Source organism: Ranitomeya imitator, chromosome 6 (genome assembly GCF_032444005.1).
Source record: "Ranitomeya imitator isolate aRanImi1 chromosome 6, aRanImi1.pri, whole genome shotgun sequence".
NCBI lineage: Eukaryota > Metazoa > Chordata > Amphibia > Anura > Dendrobatidae > Ranitomeya > Ranitomeya imitator.
This window is the reverse complement of record NC_091287.1, coordinates 530,780,897-530,799,209: the sequence shown is the minus strand read 5'-3', so window position 1 is coordinate 530,799,209 and position 18,313 is coordinate 530,780,897.

Genomic DNA, 18,313 nt, shown 5'->3' with positions numbered 1-18,313 from the left:
CGGAGGTTCCCAATGCAATAATATAGTGGGAAATCCACCAAAAAATACGCAAAATTAATGAACATGCTGCATTTTTTACCGCAATGCGGTTTTTTTTTTCGCGGAAAAAAGCGCATCATGTGCACAAAAATTGCGAAATGCATTCTAAATGATGGGATGCATAATGTATGCGTTTTTATAGCGAAAAACGCGAGAAATCTGCAACGTGTGCACACAGCCTTACTGTAGCTCATTTTGCTGCTACTGTAAAAACGCATTTTTCTCCATGCTAAAAAAAAAAAACACAGAAAAACGTTCCATGTGCCCTGCGCTGCCTACAAGCATAAAGCAGCTTCTTTATCTAAATAATAAAAAAACAATAAAAGTACACATATTTAGTATCGCCGCTTCCGTAACGACCCCACCTATAAAACTGTCCCGCTAGTTAACCCCTTCAGTGAATGTCGTAAAAAAAAAAAAAAGGCGAGACAAAAAACAACAGTTTATTATCATACCGCCGAACAAAAAGTGGAATAACACGCGATCAAAAAGACGGATATAAATAACCATGGTACCGCTGAAAACGTCATCTTGTCCCGCAAAAAACCATACAGCATCATCAGCGAAAAAATATAAAAGTTACAGTCCTCAGAATAAAGCGATACAAAAATAATTATTTTTTCTATAAAATTGTTTTTATCGTATAAAAGCGCCAAAACATAAAAAAAATATATAAATGAGGCAACGCTGTAATCGTACTGACCCGAAGAATAAAACTGCTTTAGGCTAGGTTCACATTGCGTTAACCCCTTCATGACCCAGCCTATTTTGACCTTAAAGACCTTGCCGTTTTTTGCAATTCTGACCAGTGTCCCTTTATGAGGTAATAACTCAGGAACGCTTCAATGGATCCTAGCGGTTCTGAGACTGTTTTTTCGTGACATATTGGGCTTCATGTTAGTGGTAAATTTAGGTCAATAAATTCTGTGTTTATTTGTGATAAAAACGGAAATTTGGAGAAAATTTTGAAAATTTCGCAATTTTCACATTTTGAATTTTTATTCTGTTAAACCAGAGAGGTATGTGACACAAAATAGTTAATAAATAACATTTCCCACACGTCTACTTTACATCAGCACAATTTTGGAAACAAAATTTTTTTTTGCTATGAAGTTATAAGGGTTAAAATTTGACCAGCGATTTCTCATTTTTACAACGAAATTTACAAAACCATTTTTTTTAGGGACCACCTCACATTTGAAGTCAGTTTGAGGGGTCTATATGGCTGAAAATACCCAAAAGTGACACCATTCTAAAAACTGCACCCCTCAAGGTACTCAAAACCACATTCAAGAAGTTTATTAACCCTTCAGGTGCTTCACAGCAGCAGAAGCAACATGGAAGGAAAAAATGAACATTTAACTTTTTAGTCACAAAAATGATTTTTCAGCAACAATTTTTGTATTTTCCCAATGGTAAAAGGAGAAACTGAACCACGAAAGTTGTTGTCCAATTTGTCCTGAGTACGCTGATACCTCATATGTGGGGGTAAACCACTGTTTGGGCGCACGGCAGGGCTTGGAAGGGAAGGAGCGCCATTTGACTTTTTGAATGAAAAATTGGCTGCACTCTTTAGCGGACACCATGTCAAGTTTGGAGAGCCCCCGTGTGCCTAAAAATTGGAGCTCCCCCACAAGTGACCCCATTTTGGAAACTAGACGCCCCAAGGAACTTATCTAGATGCATAGTGAGCCCTTTAAACCCCCAGCTGCTTCACAAATTGATCCGTAAAAATGAAAAAGTACTATTTTTTCACAAAAAAAATTCTTTTAGCCTCAATTTTTTCATTTTCACATGGACAACAGGATAAAATGGATCCTAAAATTTGTTTGGCAATTTCTCCTGAGCACACCGATATCTCACATGTGGGGGTAAACCACTGTTTGGGCACATGGTAAGGCTCGGAAGGGAAGGAGCGCCATTTGACTTTTTGAATGAAAAATTATCTTCATCGTTAGCGGACACCATGTCGCGTTTGGAGAGACCCTGTGTGCTTAAACATTGGAGCTCCCCAACAAGTGACCCCATTTTGGAAACTGGACCCCCCAAGGAACTTATCTAGATGCCTAGTGAGCACTTTAAACCCTCAGGTGCTTCACAAATTGATCCGTAAAAATGAAAAAGTACTTTTTTTTCACAAAAAATTTCTTTTCGCCTCAATTTTTTCATTTTCACATGGGCAATAGGATAAAATGGATCCTAAAATTTGTTGAGCAATTTCTCCCGAGTACGCCGATACCTCATATGTGGGGGTAAACCACTGTTTGGGCACACGGCAGGGCTCAGAAGGGAAGGCGCGCCTTTTGACTTTTTGAATGGAAAATTAGCTCCATTTGTTAGCGGACACCATGTCGCATTTGGAGAGCCCCTGTGTGCCTATGCAATGGAGCTCCCCCACAAGTGACCCCATTTTGGAAACTAGACCCCCCAAGGAACTTATCTAGTACTGAGCACTTTAAACCCCCAGGTGCTTCACAGAAGTTTATAATGCAGGGCCATGAAAATAAAAAATAATTTTTCTTTTCTCAAAAATGATTTTTTAGCCTGGAATTTCCTATTTTGCCAATGGTAATAGGAGAAATTGGACCACAAATGTTGTTGTCCAGTTTGTCCTGAGTACGCAGATACCCCATATGTGGGGGTAAACCACTGTTTGGGCGCACGGCAGGGCTCAGAAGGGAAGGCACGCCATTTGGCTTTTTAAATGGAAAATTAGCTCCAATCATTAGCGGACACCATGTCGCGTTTGGAGAGCCCCTGTGTGCCTAAACATTGGAGATCCCCCACAAATGACCCCATTTTGGAAACTAGACCCCCAAAGGAACTAATCTAGATGTGTGGTGAGCACTTTGAACCCTCAAGTGCTTCACAGAAGTTTATAACGCAGAGCCATGAAAATAAAAATAAAAAATTCTTTTCTCAAAAATGATTTTTTAGCCCGCAATTTTTTATTTTCCCAAGGGTAACAGGAGAAATTTGACCCCAAAAGTTGTTGTCCAGTTTCTCCTGAGTACGCTGATACCCAATATGTGGGGGTAAACCACTGTTTAGGCACATGCCGGGGCTCGGAAGTGAAGTAGTGACGTTTTGAAATGCAGACTTTGATGGAATGCTCTGCGGGCGTCACGTTGCGTTTGCAGAGCCCCTGATGTGGATAAACAGTAGAAATCCACCACAAGTGACCCCATTTTGGAAACTAGACCCCGAAAGGAACTTATCTAGATGTGAGGTGAGCACTTTGAACCCCCAAGTGCTTCACAGAAGTTCATAACACAGAGCAGTGAAAATAATAAATACATTTTCTTTCCTCAAAAATAATTTTTTAGCCCAGAATTTTTTATTTTACCAAATGTTACAGGAGAAATTGGACCCCAAAAGTTGTTGTCCAGTTTCTCCTGAGTACGCTGATACCCCATGTGTGGGGGTAAACCACTGTTTGGGCACACGTCGGGGCTCAGAAGGGAAGTAGTGACTTTTGAAATGCAGACTTTGATGGAATGGTCTGCGGGCGTCACGTTGCGTTTGCAGAGCCCCTGGTGTGCCTAAACAGTAGAAACCCCACACAAGTGACCCCATTTTGGAAACTAGACCCCCAAAGGAACTTATCTAGATATGTGGTGAGCACTTTCAACCCCCAAGTGCTTTACAGAAGTTTATAACACAGAGCCGTGAAAATAATAAATACGTTTTCTTTCCTCAAAAATAATTTTTTAGCCCAGAATTTTTTATTTTCCCAAGGGTTACAGGAGAAATTGGACCCCAAAAGTTGCTGTCCATTTTCTCCTGAGTACGCTGATACCCCATGTGTGGGGGTAAACCACTGTTTGGGCACACGTCGGGGCTCAGAAGGGAAGTAGTGACTTTTGAAATGCAGACTTTGATGGAATGGTCTGCGGACGTCACGTTGCGTTTGCAGAGCCCCTGGTGTGCCTAAACAGTAGAAACCCCCCACAAGTGACCCCATTTTGGAAACTAGACCCCCCAAGGAACTTATCTAGATATGTGGTGAGCACTTTGAACCCCCAAGTGCTTCACAGACGTTTACAACGCAGAGCCGTGAAAATAATAAATACGTTTTCTTTCCCAACTGTAGCCATAACCCTAATCACAACCCTAACCCCAACACACCCGTAACCCCAACACACCCCTAACCCTAACCACAACCCTAATTCCAACCCAACCCTAGCCCTAAGGCTATGTGCCCACGTTGCGGATTCGTATGAGATTTTTCAGCACCATTTTAATCCACGGTAAAAAGGCACTGCGTTTTACCTGCGGATTTACCGTGGATTTCCAGTGTTTTTTGTCCGGATTTCACCTGCGGATTCCTATTGAGGAACAGGTGTAAAACGCTGCGGAATCCGCACAAAGAATTGACATGCTGCGGAAAATACAACGCAGCGTTCCCTTCGCGGTATTTTCCGCACCATGGGCACAGCGGATTTGGCTTTCCATATGTTTACATGGTACTGTAAACCTGATGGAACACTGCTGCGGATCCGCAGCGGCCAATCCACACCGTGTGCACATAGCCTAATTCTAAAGGTATGTGCACACGCTGCGGAAAACGCTGCGGATCCGCAGCAGTTTCCCATGAGTTTACAGTTCAATGCAAACCTAGGGGAAACAAAAATCGCTGTACACATGCTGCAGAAAAACTGCACGGAAACGCAGCGGTTTACATTTCGCAGCATGTCACTTCTTTCTGTGGATTCCGCAGCGGTTTTACAACTGCTCAAATAGAAAATCGCTGTTGTAAAACCGCATTGAAATGCGCAGAAAAAACGCGGTAAATCCGCCATAAATACGCAGCGGTTTAGCACTGCGGATTTATCAAATCCGCAGCGGAAAAATCCGCAGAGGACCAGAATACGTGTGCACATACCGAAACCCTAACCCTACCCCTACCCCTAACCCTACCCCTAACCCTACCCCTAACCCTACCCCTACCCCTAACCCTAGTTCTTACCCCAACCTTAGTGGGGAAAAAAAAATATTTTTTTTATTGTTCCTACCTATGCGGGTGACAAAGGGGGGGGGGGGGGTCATTTACTTTTTTTTATTTTGATCACTGAGATAGATTCGGCAGATTCGGCGGGCGCACTACACATGCGCCCGCCATTTTGGAAGATGGCGGCGCCCAGGAAAGAAGACGGACGGTCCCCGGGAGGCCAGGTAAGTATAAGGGGGGGGAGATCAGGGCACGGGGGGGGGGGGGGCGTCGGAGCACGGGGGAGTGGATCGGAACACGGGGGGGTGGATTGGAGCACGGAGTGGGGGATCGCTGTGCGGGCGGGTGGATCGGAGCACAGGGGGGGGGATCACTGTGTGGGGGGGGATCGCTGTGCGGGGGGTGGGATCGGAGTGCGGGGGGGTTTGATTGGAGCACGGGTGGTGTGATTGGAGCACGGGGGGAGCGGGCAGGAGGACGGGGGAGCGGAGCACAGGACCGAGGGGAGCGGACCACAGATCGGGGGGCTGGGGGGGCGATCGGAGGGGTGGGGTGGGTGCACATTAGTGTGTCCAGCCATGGCCGATGATATTGCAGCATCGGCCATGGCTGGATTGTAATATTTCACCATTTTTTTAGGTGAAATATTACAAATCGCTCTGATTGGCAGTTTCACTTTCAACAGCCAATCAGAGCGATCGTAGCCACGAGGGGGTGAAGCCACCCCCCCTGGGCTAAACTACCACTCCCCCTGTCCCTGCAGATCGGGTGAAATGGGAGTTAACCCTTTCACCCGATCTGCAGGGACGCGATTTTTCCATGACGCATATGCTGCGTCATGGGTCGGAATGGCACCGACTTTCATGACGCAGCGTATGCGTCAAAGGTCGGGAAGGGGTTAATGGGTTAACGCTAACGGACTGCGTTGCACGACGAAATTGTCGCAATTAACGCCATGCAACGGGTCCCTTAGCGCACCCATTGACAGCAATGTGATTTTTATCTGTAGCGCATCGCTAGCGCATGCCAATCGCTAGCGCATGCCATTTTTGGCACGCGCTAGCGATGTGCCGTTATTTTGTGATAGACCTCGGACGCTGCTTGCAGCGTCCGAGGTCCGTTCCTCGCTAGCGCAGATCGAGGATCTGCGCTAGCGGGATTGGCAAACGCAATCCCTATGAAGACATTGCGTTAGCGCAATTCGCTAGCGCTATGCGCTAAACGGATTGCCCTAATGCAATGTGATCCTAGCCTTATCAATTTTACCAAATGTGGAACGGTATAAACGGCATCCCCCCCCCCTCACAAAAGAAATTCATGAATAGCTGATTTTTGGTCATTCTGCCTCACAAAAATCGGAATAAAAAGCGATCAAAAAATGTCACATGCCTGAAAATGTTACCAATAAAAACGTCAACTCGTCCCACAAAAAACAAGACCTCACATGACTCTATAGACCAAAATATGGAAAAATTATAGCTCTCAAAATGTGGAGACGCAAAAACTATTTTTTGCAATAAACAGCGTCTTAGTGTGTGACAGCTGCCAATCATAAAAATCCGCCAAAATACCCGCTAAAAAAGTAAATCAAATCCCCCTTCATGACCCCCTTAGTTAGGGAAAAATAATAAAATTAAAAAAATGTATTTATTTCCACTTTCCCGTTAGGGTTAAGGTTGGGGCTAGGGTTGGGGTTAGGGTTCGGGCTACATTTAGGGTTGGGGCTAAAGTTAAGGTTAGGGCTACAGTTAGGGTTGGGGCTAAAGTTAGGGTTTGCATTACATTTACAGTTTGGGATTAGGGTTAGGGGTGTGTCAGGGTTAGGGGTGTGGTTATGGTTGGGATTAGGGTTAGGGGTGTGTCGGAGTTAGGAGTGTTTTGGGGTTAGGGGTGTGGTTGGGGTTAGGGGTGTGGTTGGGGATAGGGTTTCAGGTAGAATTGGGGAGTTTCCACTGTTCAGGCACATCAGGGGCTCTCCAAACGCGACATGTCGTCTGATCTCAATTCCAGCCAATTCTGTGTTGAAAAAGTAAAACAGTGCTCCTTCCCTTCCGAGCTCTCCCATGTGCCCAAACAGGGGTTTATCCCAACATATGGGGTATTAGCGTACTCAGGACAAACTGGACAACAACTTTTGGGGTTCAATTTCTCTTGTCACCCTTGGGGAAATAAAAATTTGGGGGGCTAAAAAAACATTTTTGTGGGAAAAAAATGATTTTTCATTTTCACGGCTCTGCGTTATAAACTGTAGTGAAACACTTAGTGGTTCAAACTTCTCACAACACATCTAGATAAGTTCCTTGGGGGGGTCTAGTTTTCAATATGGGGTCACTTGTGGGGGGTTTCTACTATTTAGGTACATTAGGAACTCTGCAAACGCAATGTGACGCCTGCAGACCATTCCATCTAAGTTTGCATTCCAAACGGCGCTCCTTCCCTGCCGAGCTCTGCCATGCACTCAAACGGTGGTTCCCCCCACATATGGGGTATCAGCGTACTCAGGACAAATTGGACAACAACTTTTGGGGTCCAATTTCTCCTGTAACCCTTTGGAAATACAAGGGGGCTAAAAAATAATTTTTGTGGAAAAAAAAATAATTTTTATTTTCACTGCTCTGTGTTATAAACTGTAGACCGCACATGGAGTACTGTGTCCAGTTTTGGGCACCGGTGCTCAGGAAGGATATAATGGAACTAGAGAGAGTACAAAGGAGGGCAACAAAATTAATAAAGGGGATGGGAGAACTACAATACCCAGATAGATTAGCGAAATTAGGATTATTTAGTCTAGAAAAAAGACGACTGAGGGGCGATCTAATAACCATGTATAAGTATATAAGGGGACAATACAAATATCTCGCTGAGGATCTGTTTATACCAAGGAAGGTGACGGGCACAAGGGGGCATTCTTTGCGTCTGGAGGAGAGAAGGTTTTTCCACCAACATAGAAGAGGATTCTTTACTGTTAGGGCAGTGAGAATCTGGAATTGCTTGCCTGAGGAGGTGGTGATGGCGAACTCAGTCGAGGGGTTCAAGAGAGGCCTGGATGTCTTCCTGGAGCAGAACAATATTGTATCATACAATTATTAGGTTCTGTAGAAGGACGTAGATCTGGGGATTTATTATGATGGAATATAGGCTGAACTGGATGGACAAATGTCTTTTTTCGGCCTTACTAACTATGTTACTATGTTACTATGTATGTTACTTGGGGTTTCAAAGCTCTCACAACACATCTAGATAAGTTCCTTAGGGGGTCTACTTTCCAAAATGGTGTCATTTGTGGGGGGTTTCAATGTTTAGGCACATCAGTTGCTCTCCAAACGCAACATGGCGTCCCATCTCAATTCCTGTCACTGTTGCATTGAAAAGTCAAACGGCGCTCCTTCCTTTTCGAGCTCTGCCATGCGCCCAAACAGTGGTTTACCCCCACATATGGGGTATCAGCGTACTCAGGACAAATTGTACAACAACTTTTGGGGTTCAATTTCTTCTTTTACCCTTGGGAAAATACAAATTTTGGGGCAAAAAATCATTTTTGGGAAAAAATATGATTTTTTCTTTTTACGTTCCTCATTATAAAGTTCTGTGAAGCAATTGGTGGGTCAGAGTGCTCACCACACATCTAGATAAGTTCCTTATGGGGTCTACTTTCCAAAATGGTGTCATTTGTGGGGGGTTTCAATGTTTAGGCACATCAGTGGCTCTCCAAACGCAACATGGCGTCCCATCTCAATTCCAGTCAATTTTGCATTGAAAAGTCAAATGGCGCTCCTTCCCTACCGAGCTCTGCCATGCGCCCAAACAGTGGTTTACCCCCTCATATAGGGTATCGGCGTACTCAGGACAAATTGTACAACAACTTTTGGGGTCCATTTCCTCAAGTTACCCTTGGTAAAATATAACAAATTGGAGCTGAATTACATTTTTGGTGAAAAAAAAGTTACCGGTAAATGTTCATTTTTTTTAAACATTCCAAAAATTCCTGTGAAACACCTGAAGGGTTAATAAACTTCTTGAATGTGGTTTTGAGCACCTCGAGGGGTGCAGTTATTAGAATGGTGTCACACTTGGTTATTTTCTATCATATAGACCCCTCAAAGTGACTTCAATTGTGATGTGGTCCCTAAAAAAATGGTGTTGTAAAAATGAGAAATTGCTGGTCAATTTTTAACCCTTATAACTCCCTAAAAAAAAATATTTTGGTTCCAAAATTGTGGTGATGTAAAGTAAACATGTGGGAAATGTTGCTTCTTAAGTATTTTGTGTGACATATCTCTGTGATTTAAGGGCATAAAAATTCAAAGCTGGAAAATTGCGAAATTTTCGCCAAATTTTTATTTTTTTCACAAATAAACGCAGGTACTATCAAATAAATTTTACCACTATCATGAAGTACAATATGTCACGAGAAAACAGTGTCAGAATCACCAGGATCCGTTGAAGCGTTCCAGAGTTATAACCTCATAAAGGGACAGTGGTCAGAATTTTAAAAATTGGCCCGGTCATTAACGTGCAAACCACCCTTAAGGGGTAAAAATGCATTCCCATGCAGTCCTATGGGATTCTGCAGTTGCTGTGCCCATGCTGCGGATTTTCTCGCTGCGGAATCGCATAGTGGTAAAATCTGCAGCATGTTCATTATTTCTGCGGAATTGCATTGAAATTGCATTGAAACACTCACTTTATGCATGTGGCTATGCCGCGCTTCATGTGTGGCTAGTACCCAGTCTGGAGGAGAGGAGACTCTCCTTCAGGCCCTGGGTACAATATTCCTGTAAAAAAATAGAATTAAAATAAAAAATAGGGTTATACTTACCTTCCAATGGCCCCCGGAGTCCTCCCGGCTCTCAGCGGTGCACGCGGCGGCTTCCGTTCCCAAGGATGCATTGCGCGAATCACCTGAGATGACGTCACGGTCACGTGACCATGACATCACAAAGGTCCTTCGCACAAAGCATCCCTGGGAACGGAAGGAACCGGGAGCGCCGCTGAGGAGATCGGGGGTCGTCGGAAGGTGAGAATAACCATATTGTTTTTTTATTTTTATTTTTTTTTAACATTCTATATTTTACTATTGCTGCTGCACTATGCTTGTGTGGCGCCCCAGGGTCCTGGTCGTCACAGTAGCATTGCTTTCCTCAAGGGGAGAGTGATGGAAGCGATGAAGGATAACTCTCATCAGGTAACCACAATACACACAACATCTGCACACTCCAGGCTACAAGGGGGAGCTTTTGATCCTATTTTCTAGGTGACTCCCCTGCATATGCATATATATTGTGGTTTTTGGAGGGAAAGTTAGTGAGGAAGTGCCGGGAAGCAGACTGGAGCAGTCTGAGGCAGTAAGAACGTATCAGGGGCCGTTTAGTCTGAAGCACTACAGCTCGTAAAGAAAGCGATATAAAGCAGGAAAGGACATTGTTCAGTGAGCGTGAAGGAGAGCGAAGCACAGGAGAGTAACATCAGGGGAGACCAGCTACGAGCAGGCTGCCTCCTTCTGAAGCGCAGATAACCGGTAGCCGGAACACCGAGGTTGTAAGGGACTCTACGACTTACAGCAGAGACTGGCAGGACAGCTGAACTGCAAGTTACTTGTCCGCCACACACACCTGAGACACAGTAACACATAGAGCCCGGGGTGTGATAGAGTCCCTGTAAAAAGGCTTGAGTTACCTGTCATGCAGGTATTGTCCTATCCTATATGGGGGACAGAGAGAAGAACTGTGAGGACCTTATCTGAAGCCATAGGCAGTAAGGGACTACAACACCACCGCGCTAGATGAAGGCTTTTAACTCCACCTGTAAAGGGGACACTGGACTCGCTTCCATGCTGGCCGGACCCTGCCTGCCCTGTGATCTGGTGCCCTGGACTGTGGCTGCCTGAAGTCTTCAGTAAACCAGGTAAAGAGTCTGCAAACCTGTGTCCTTGTTCTTTAATGGGCCATTCACTATCTTCCATCTACACACTGGGAGCCCTGGGGATACACTTCACCTGTGGGAAGTTATACCATCTAGCTGCCATAACATCACCCCAGAGGACCCCTTAAAGCAGCGTCGGTCCCCACTGACCGAATACCACAGGTGGCGTCACGAACATAAACTATATTCAATTATCCCCTTTTACATGGGCACCCAGGGCCACGGACCGGGTCGCCACCGTGACATCCCCCTGTGAACTCCGGTACCGGGTACCCCACGGCCCTGGGGAGTGACTCACTTGAGAAGTGTGACCAACATGTCGAATCACTTTTCCAAGCGATGCTTCAAATCGCTTGGAAAAGCGCAAGCATTCTGCAAGCTAAAAACGCTTGTGTTTTGCGGGAAACGCATGCAAATTCCGCATGTATTTTACCCGTGGCAGGGAGTTGATGAAATGCTGCGGACATTTCCGCAGCATTTCTGCAACGTGGACACATAGCCTAAAGGTTTGATTTTTTTAATCTTTTCTGATGGGGCCATGGATACCAGGACTGGGATGGGGCCAATCATACCAGCAAGGGGATGGGGCCAATCAATCAAACTGGATGGGGCCAATCAATCATAGCTGGAACTGGATGGGGCCAATCAATCATACCAGGAACTGGATGGGGCCATGTATACCAGGAACGGGATGGGTCCAATCAATCATACCAGGTACTGGATGGGGCCAATCAATCATACCAGGGACAGGATTGGGCCAATCAATCATACCAGGAACTGGATGGGGCCAATCAATCATACCAGGAACAGGATGGGGCCAATCAATCATACCAGCAACTGGATGGGGCCATGTATATCGGGAATGGGATGGGGCCAATCAATCATACCAGGTACTGGATGAGGCCAATCAATCATACCAGTAACGGGATGGGGCCAATCAATCATACCAAGAACAAGATGGGGCCAATCAATCATACCAGGAAGTGGATGGGGCCGTGTATATCAGGAATGGGATGGGGCCAATCAATCATACCAGGTACTGGATGGGGCCAATCAATCATACCAGTAAAAGGATGAGGCCAATCAATCATACCAGGAACGGGATGGGGTCAATCAATCATATCAGAATAAAAATGGGGCCAATCATACCAGAATAAGGATGTGGCCATACATACCAGGATGGGGATGATGGCCGTGCATACCAGGATAGGTATGAGGAGGCCATGCATACCAGGATAGGGATGAGGGCCATGCATACCAGGATAGGGATGAGGAGCCATGTATACCAGGATAGGGATGAGGGGGCCATGTATACCAGGATAGGGATGAGGAGGCCATGTATACCAGGATAGGGATGAGGGACATGCATACCAGGATAGGGATGAGGAGGCCATGCATACCAGGATAGGGATGAGGAGGCCATGTATACCAGGATAGGGATGAGGGCCATGCATACCAGGATAGGGATGAGGAGGCCATGCATACCAGGATGGGGATGAGGAGGCCATGCATACCAGGATAGGGATGAGGAGGCCATGCATACCAGGATGGGGATGAGGGCCATGCATACCAGGATAGGGATGAGGAGGCCATGCATACCAGGATAGAGTTGAGGGGGTCATGTATACCAGGATAGGGAGGAGGAGGCCATGTATACCAGGATAGAGATGAGGGGGTCATGTATACCAGGATAGGGATGAGGAGGCCATGCATACCAGGATAGAGATGAGGGGGTCATGCATACCAGGATAGAGATGATGGGGGCCATGCATACCAGGATAAGGATGAGGAGGCCATGCATACCAGGATAGAGATGAGGGGGTCATGTATACCAGGATAGGGATGAGGAGGCCATGTATACCAGGATAGGGATGAGGAGGCCATGTATACCAGGATAGGGATGAGGAGGCCATGTATACCAGGATAGGGATGAGGGCCATGTATACCAGGATAGGGATGAGGGCCATGCATACCAGGATAGGGATGAGGGGACCATGCATACCAGGATAGGGATGAGGAGGCCATGCATACCAGGATAGGGATGAGGAGGCCATGTATACCAGGATAGGGATGAGGAGGCCATGCATACCAGGATAGGGATGAGGAGGCCATGTATACCAGGATAGGGATGAGGAGGCCATGTATACCAGGATAGGGATGAGGAGGCCATGTATACCAGGATAGGGATGAGGGCCATGTATACCAGGATAGGGATGAGGGCCATGCATACCAGGATAGGGATGAGGGCCATGCATACCAGGATAGGGATGAGGGCCATGCATACCAGGATAGGGATGAGGGAATTGGGTACAGTAGTGCAATGCACAATGTGCTGTAAATGTTTTCTTAATAATTTAGGAAAGTTATAAAATGTCCTATTAATGTCTGTTCTATTCCTGATCTAAGGATCTAGGCTTTTAGTTGAGATAAATCTGCGGTGCACTTTATGTACATGCTCAGTAATGAGGCAGTGCTGTAGATTCGGAAGTCAGGGAAATTGAGGAGTCCGAGTCGAACTTTGGCTTACGACTCCACAGCTCTGGTTACGGGTGACGGAAAATGTTTACACCACCAAATTTTGTTTTTCACCACTTAAATTAAAGTGGTACCTGCATACTGGTACTGACCTGGAAAATCATATTGCCTGGTCATTTCTTTTACTGCATAGTGAACATGGTAAATGAAGAACCTAAAAAACAATTATGGAATTTCAATTTTTTTTTGCAATTTTGCTCTACTTGGATTTTTTTCCGCTTTGCAGTGCATCACATGATAAAATAATTTCCGCCATTGACTGGCAGGTTCCTCCCTAGATGCACACACAGGCAGAACCTGTCACTCAAGATTTCGCCGGTGCATGCATTTCTGATTATTTTTCAGTGCAGCTTTAATAACTTTCAATGATGGGAATTAATCTTTAACCCCTTCACCCCAAAGCCTGTTTTCACCTTCCTGGCCAATTTTTTCAATTCTGAATGAACATTGTCTTTTTATGAGATCATAACTCTGGAACACTTCAATGGATCCCACTGATTCTGAGATTGTTTTTTTTATATACTTCATGAAAGTGTTAAAAATTCTTTGATATGACTATGATGTGAAAAATGACTCTCTGATTAAGGCTGGGGTCACACTTGCAAGTGCAATGGGAGAAACTCGCGCGAGTCTCTCGCCTCAATACCCGACACTGCCGTCGGCACTCGGGACCGGAGTGTTCAGCTGCATAGAAATACATGCAACCACACATTCCGGCCCGAGTGGTGGTGGCACTGCTGGGTATTGAGGCGCTTGTTTCTCGCATGGCACTCGCTAGTGTGACCCCGGCCTAAATCAGAGAGTCGTGTCACACAAAATAGTTAATAAATGTCATTAGCCACATGTCTACTTTACATCAGCACAATTTTGAAACATCATTTTTTTGGTTAGAAAGTTATAAGGGTTAAAAGTTGAACAGCGATTTCTAATTTTTACAGCAAAATTTACAAAAACATTTTTTAGGGACCACATCACATTTGAAGTGACTTTGGGGTGCTATATGACAGAAAATACCCAAAAGTGACACAATTCTAAAAACTGCACCTTTCAAGGTACTCGAAACCACATTCAAGAAGTTTATTAATCCATCAGTTGGAATGTGGAAGGAAAAAAATAAACATTTAACTTTTTTACCTTTAGACCCATTTTTTTTTTTACTTTCATAAGACTAACTGGAGAAATTGCACCATGCAATTTCTCCTGATCATGCCGTTACCTCATATGTAAGTATATATAGTGACGTGAGCACAGCCACGGAAGGTGCCAGAGTAGCTTCCCACACCATCGATAATGTATACGTTATCTCATATGTGGCGGAAACCACTGTTTGGGCGCACAGCAGGGCTCAGAAGGGAAGAAGCCCCATTTGACTTTTTGAATGTAAAATTTGCTGGATTAATTAGCGGATGCCATGTTGCATTTGTGGGGCCGCTGATGTGCCTAAACAGTGGAAATCTCCCACAAGTGACACCTTTTTGGAAACTAAACCCATCAGGGAACTTATCTAGATGTGTGGTGAGCACTTTGAAACCCAAGGTGCTTCACAGAAGTTTATAGTGTTGAGCCTTGAAAATAAAAAAAAAATCAAATTTTTCCCACATGTTTTTTTAGCCTCCAAATTTTATATTTTTACAAGGATAGCAGAAGAAAAAATTGGACCCAAAAAATTGTGCAATTTCTCCCGAGTTCACCGATACCCCATGTGTGGTCGAAAACTACTTTTCAGGAACAGTGCAAAGCTCAGAAGGGAACTAACATCATATTACAGAGCAGATTTTGCTACACTGGTTTGAGGGTGCCATGTCACATTGGCAGAGCCCCTGAGGTGCAAGAACAGCGGAACCCCCCATAGGGGAACTCATTTTACAAACTAAACCTCTCAGTGAATTCATCTAGGAGTGCAATGATCATATTGACATTACAGGTGTGTCACAAAATTTTACACTATTGGGCAGTGAAGAAAAAATACATTTGTACCATCAAAATCGTGTTAGCCCCAAATTCATATACAGAGCCCCTAAATGCTAGAAAAGCAGAATCCTCCCCTCAAGTGACCCCATTTTGGAAATTATACCCCTTTGGGAATTTTAAGTTGTTCCGATGGGAGCACACAGGGAGCCCCCTCCCTGCACAAAGCTCCTCGATGTTGCTGTCACTATTGACAGCGGCATCAGAGGGATTAAATGCCCGCAATCTGTGCTAGCACATAAAGCAGACACCCGCACCTGACTGACGCGGCGCTCAGGCTGCCGTCACACTAGCAGTATTTGGTCAGTATTTTACATCAGTATTTGCAAGCCTAAACCAGGAGTGGGTGATAAATGCAGAAGTGGTGCATATGTTTCTATTATACTTTTCCTCTAATTGTTCCACTCCTGGTTTTGGCTTACAAATACTGATGTAAAATACTGACCAATTACTGCTAGTGTGACAGCAGACTCGGTATGAGTGCTCGTGATCAATGCGCCGTACATATACTTCCCTTTGCGGGAACGCAGCTCCCGCAAAGCAGTATATGTATGGAGCATGTCGGGAAGGAGTTAATGCCCTCATGTTATGACAGAGATCAATCAAAATCTACTATCACAGGACACCTGGACTGTGTGTAGATAAACTAAATTAGTGAGTAGCTAACAATTACTGGAAGGGCAAACTGTGTAATGATGAATCACTTCTCACGGACAAGCCGTGAGTCGGGATAGTGAAGGAGTCTGACATCAAAAGCCAGGAGTGATAATATATATGCATGTGATGTATATGCCCCAGCCCAGTGTCTCCAGTGATGTATATTCCCAGCCCAGTGTTTTCAGTGATGCAAATGCCCAACCCAGTGTCTCCACTGATGTATATTCCCAGCCCAGTGTTTTCAGTTATGTATATGCCCCTCTCCAGTGTCTCCAGTGATGTATATTCCCAGCCCAGTGTCTACAGTGATGCATATGCCCCAGTCCAGTGTCTCCACTGATGTGTATGCCCCAGCCCAGTGTCTCCAGTGATGTATATGCCCCAGCCCAGTGTCTCCAGTGATGTATATGCCCCCAGCCCAGTGTGTCCAGTGATGTATATTGCCATCCCAGTGTCTCCAGTGATGCATATGTGTTATGATCCGGTGACCTAGGAGCTGCATGAGAACATTCACTGGAGAAAGTGGCCACTGTACTGACTGCAATCCTGAACTTAACACCGCAACTAGAAGTAGCTGTGGAGTGTATCTAACACACCTAGACACCTCGTCACAGCCGGAGAACTAAATACCCCTAAAGATGGAAATAGGAATACTATCTTGCCTCAGAGAAAATCCCCAAAGGATAGACAGCCCCCCACAAATATTGGCGGTGAGTCGGAGAGGAAAAAACACACAGGCAGAAAAACAGGATTAGCACAGGAGGCCACTCTAGCTAGATAGTACAGGATAGGACAGAGTTCTGTGCGGTCAGTATTAAAAACCCTTCAAAACATCCACAGCAGAATATACAAAAACTTCCTACATCTTTACTAAAAGATGTAGGAGCGTAAATCTGCAACTCCAGTGAATCCTACAATCAGAGCAGGAATAAAACTGAAACAAGCACACTGGCAGTGTGCCACAGAAACAAAAACCAAACACTTATCTTTGCTGAAATAGGCAGCGAGCAGGAGAAGCCAGAAAGTGATCCAACACTTCACAAGGAACATTGACTACTGGCAAGGGCTAAAGGATCCTGCCCACTAAAATATCCCAGTCAGAATTGTAATCATCCGATACACCTGGCCAGGTCTGTGACTCAGAGACAACTGCATTCCCACCTACAACCACTGGTGGGAACCCAAGAGCAGAATTCACAACAGTACCCCCCCCTTGAGGAGGGGTCACCGAACCCTCACCAGGGCCCCCAGGACGATCAGGACGAGCCAGATGAAAGGCACGGACCAAATCAGCAGCATGGACATCAGAGGCAAAAACCCAAGAATTATCCTCCTGGCCATAACCCTTCCATTTGATCAGGTACTGGAGCTTCCGCCTCGAAAAACGGGAATCCAAAATCTTCTCAACAACATACTCCAACTCCCCATCAACCAATACAGGGGCCGGAGGATCAACAGAGGGAACAACGGGCTCCACATATTTCCGCAACAAAGATCTATGGAAGACATCATGGATAGCAAAAGAGGCCGGAAGCGCCAGTCGAAAAGACACCGGATTAATAATCTCAAAAATCCTATAAGGACCAATAAACCGAGGCTTAAACTTAGGAGAAGAAACCTTCATAGGAACATGACGGGAAGACAACCAGACCAGATCCCCAACCCGAAGCCGGGAACCAACACACCGATGACGATTAGCAAAACGTTGAGCCTCCTCTTGAGACAACACCAACTTGTCCACCACATGAGCCCAAATCTGCTGCAACCTGTCCACCACATAATCCACACCAGGACAGTCAGAAGGCTCAACCTGCCCAGAAGAAAAAACGAGGATGAAAACCAAAATTACAAAAGAAAGGCGAAACCACGGTAGCAGAACTAGCCCGATTATTAAGGGCAAACTCGGCCAATGGCAAGAAGGCCACCCAATCATCCTGATCAGATACAAAGCATCTCAAATAAGTCTCCAAGGTCTGATTAGTTCGCTTGGTCTGGCCATTTGTCTGAGGATGAAACGCAGAAGAAAAAGAAAAATCAATGCCCATCCTAGCACAAAAGGCTAGCACTCCCAGAGCCGCAAACTCCACTAAATTATTATTAAGCCATATCGGTGTAAATTTAGTCAATCCCGTAACCCCCCGAATCTGCCGCAGTCTGATCCATAGCTTACGTATCAAAAACATAGTTGGATACAATTTCCCCAAAGCTCCCAAAGAGCCATCCTCCAAACACTGCACCACC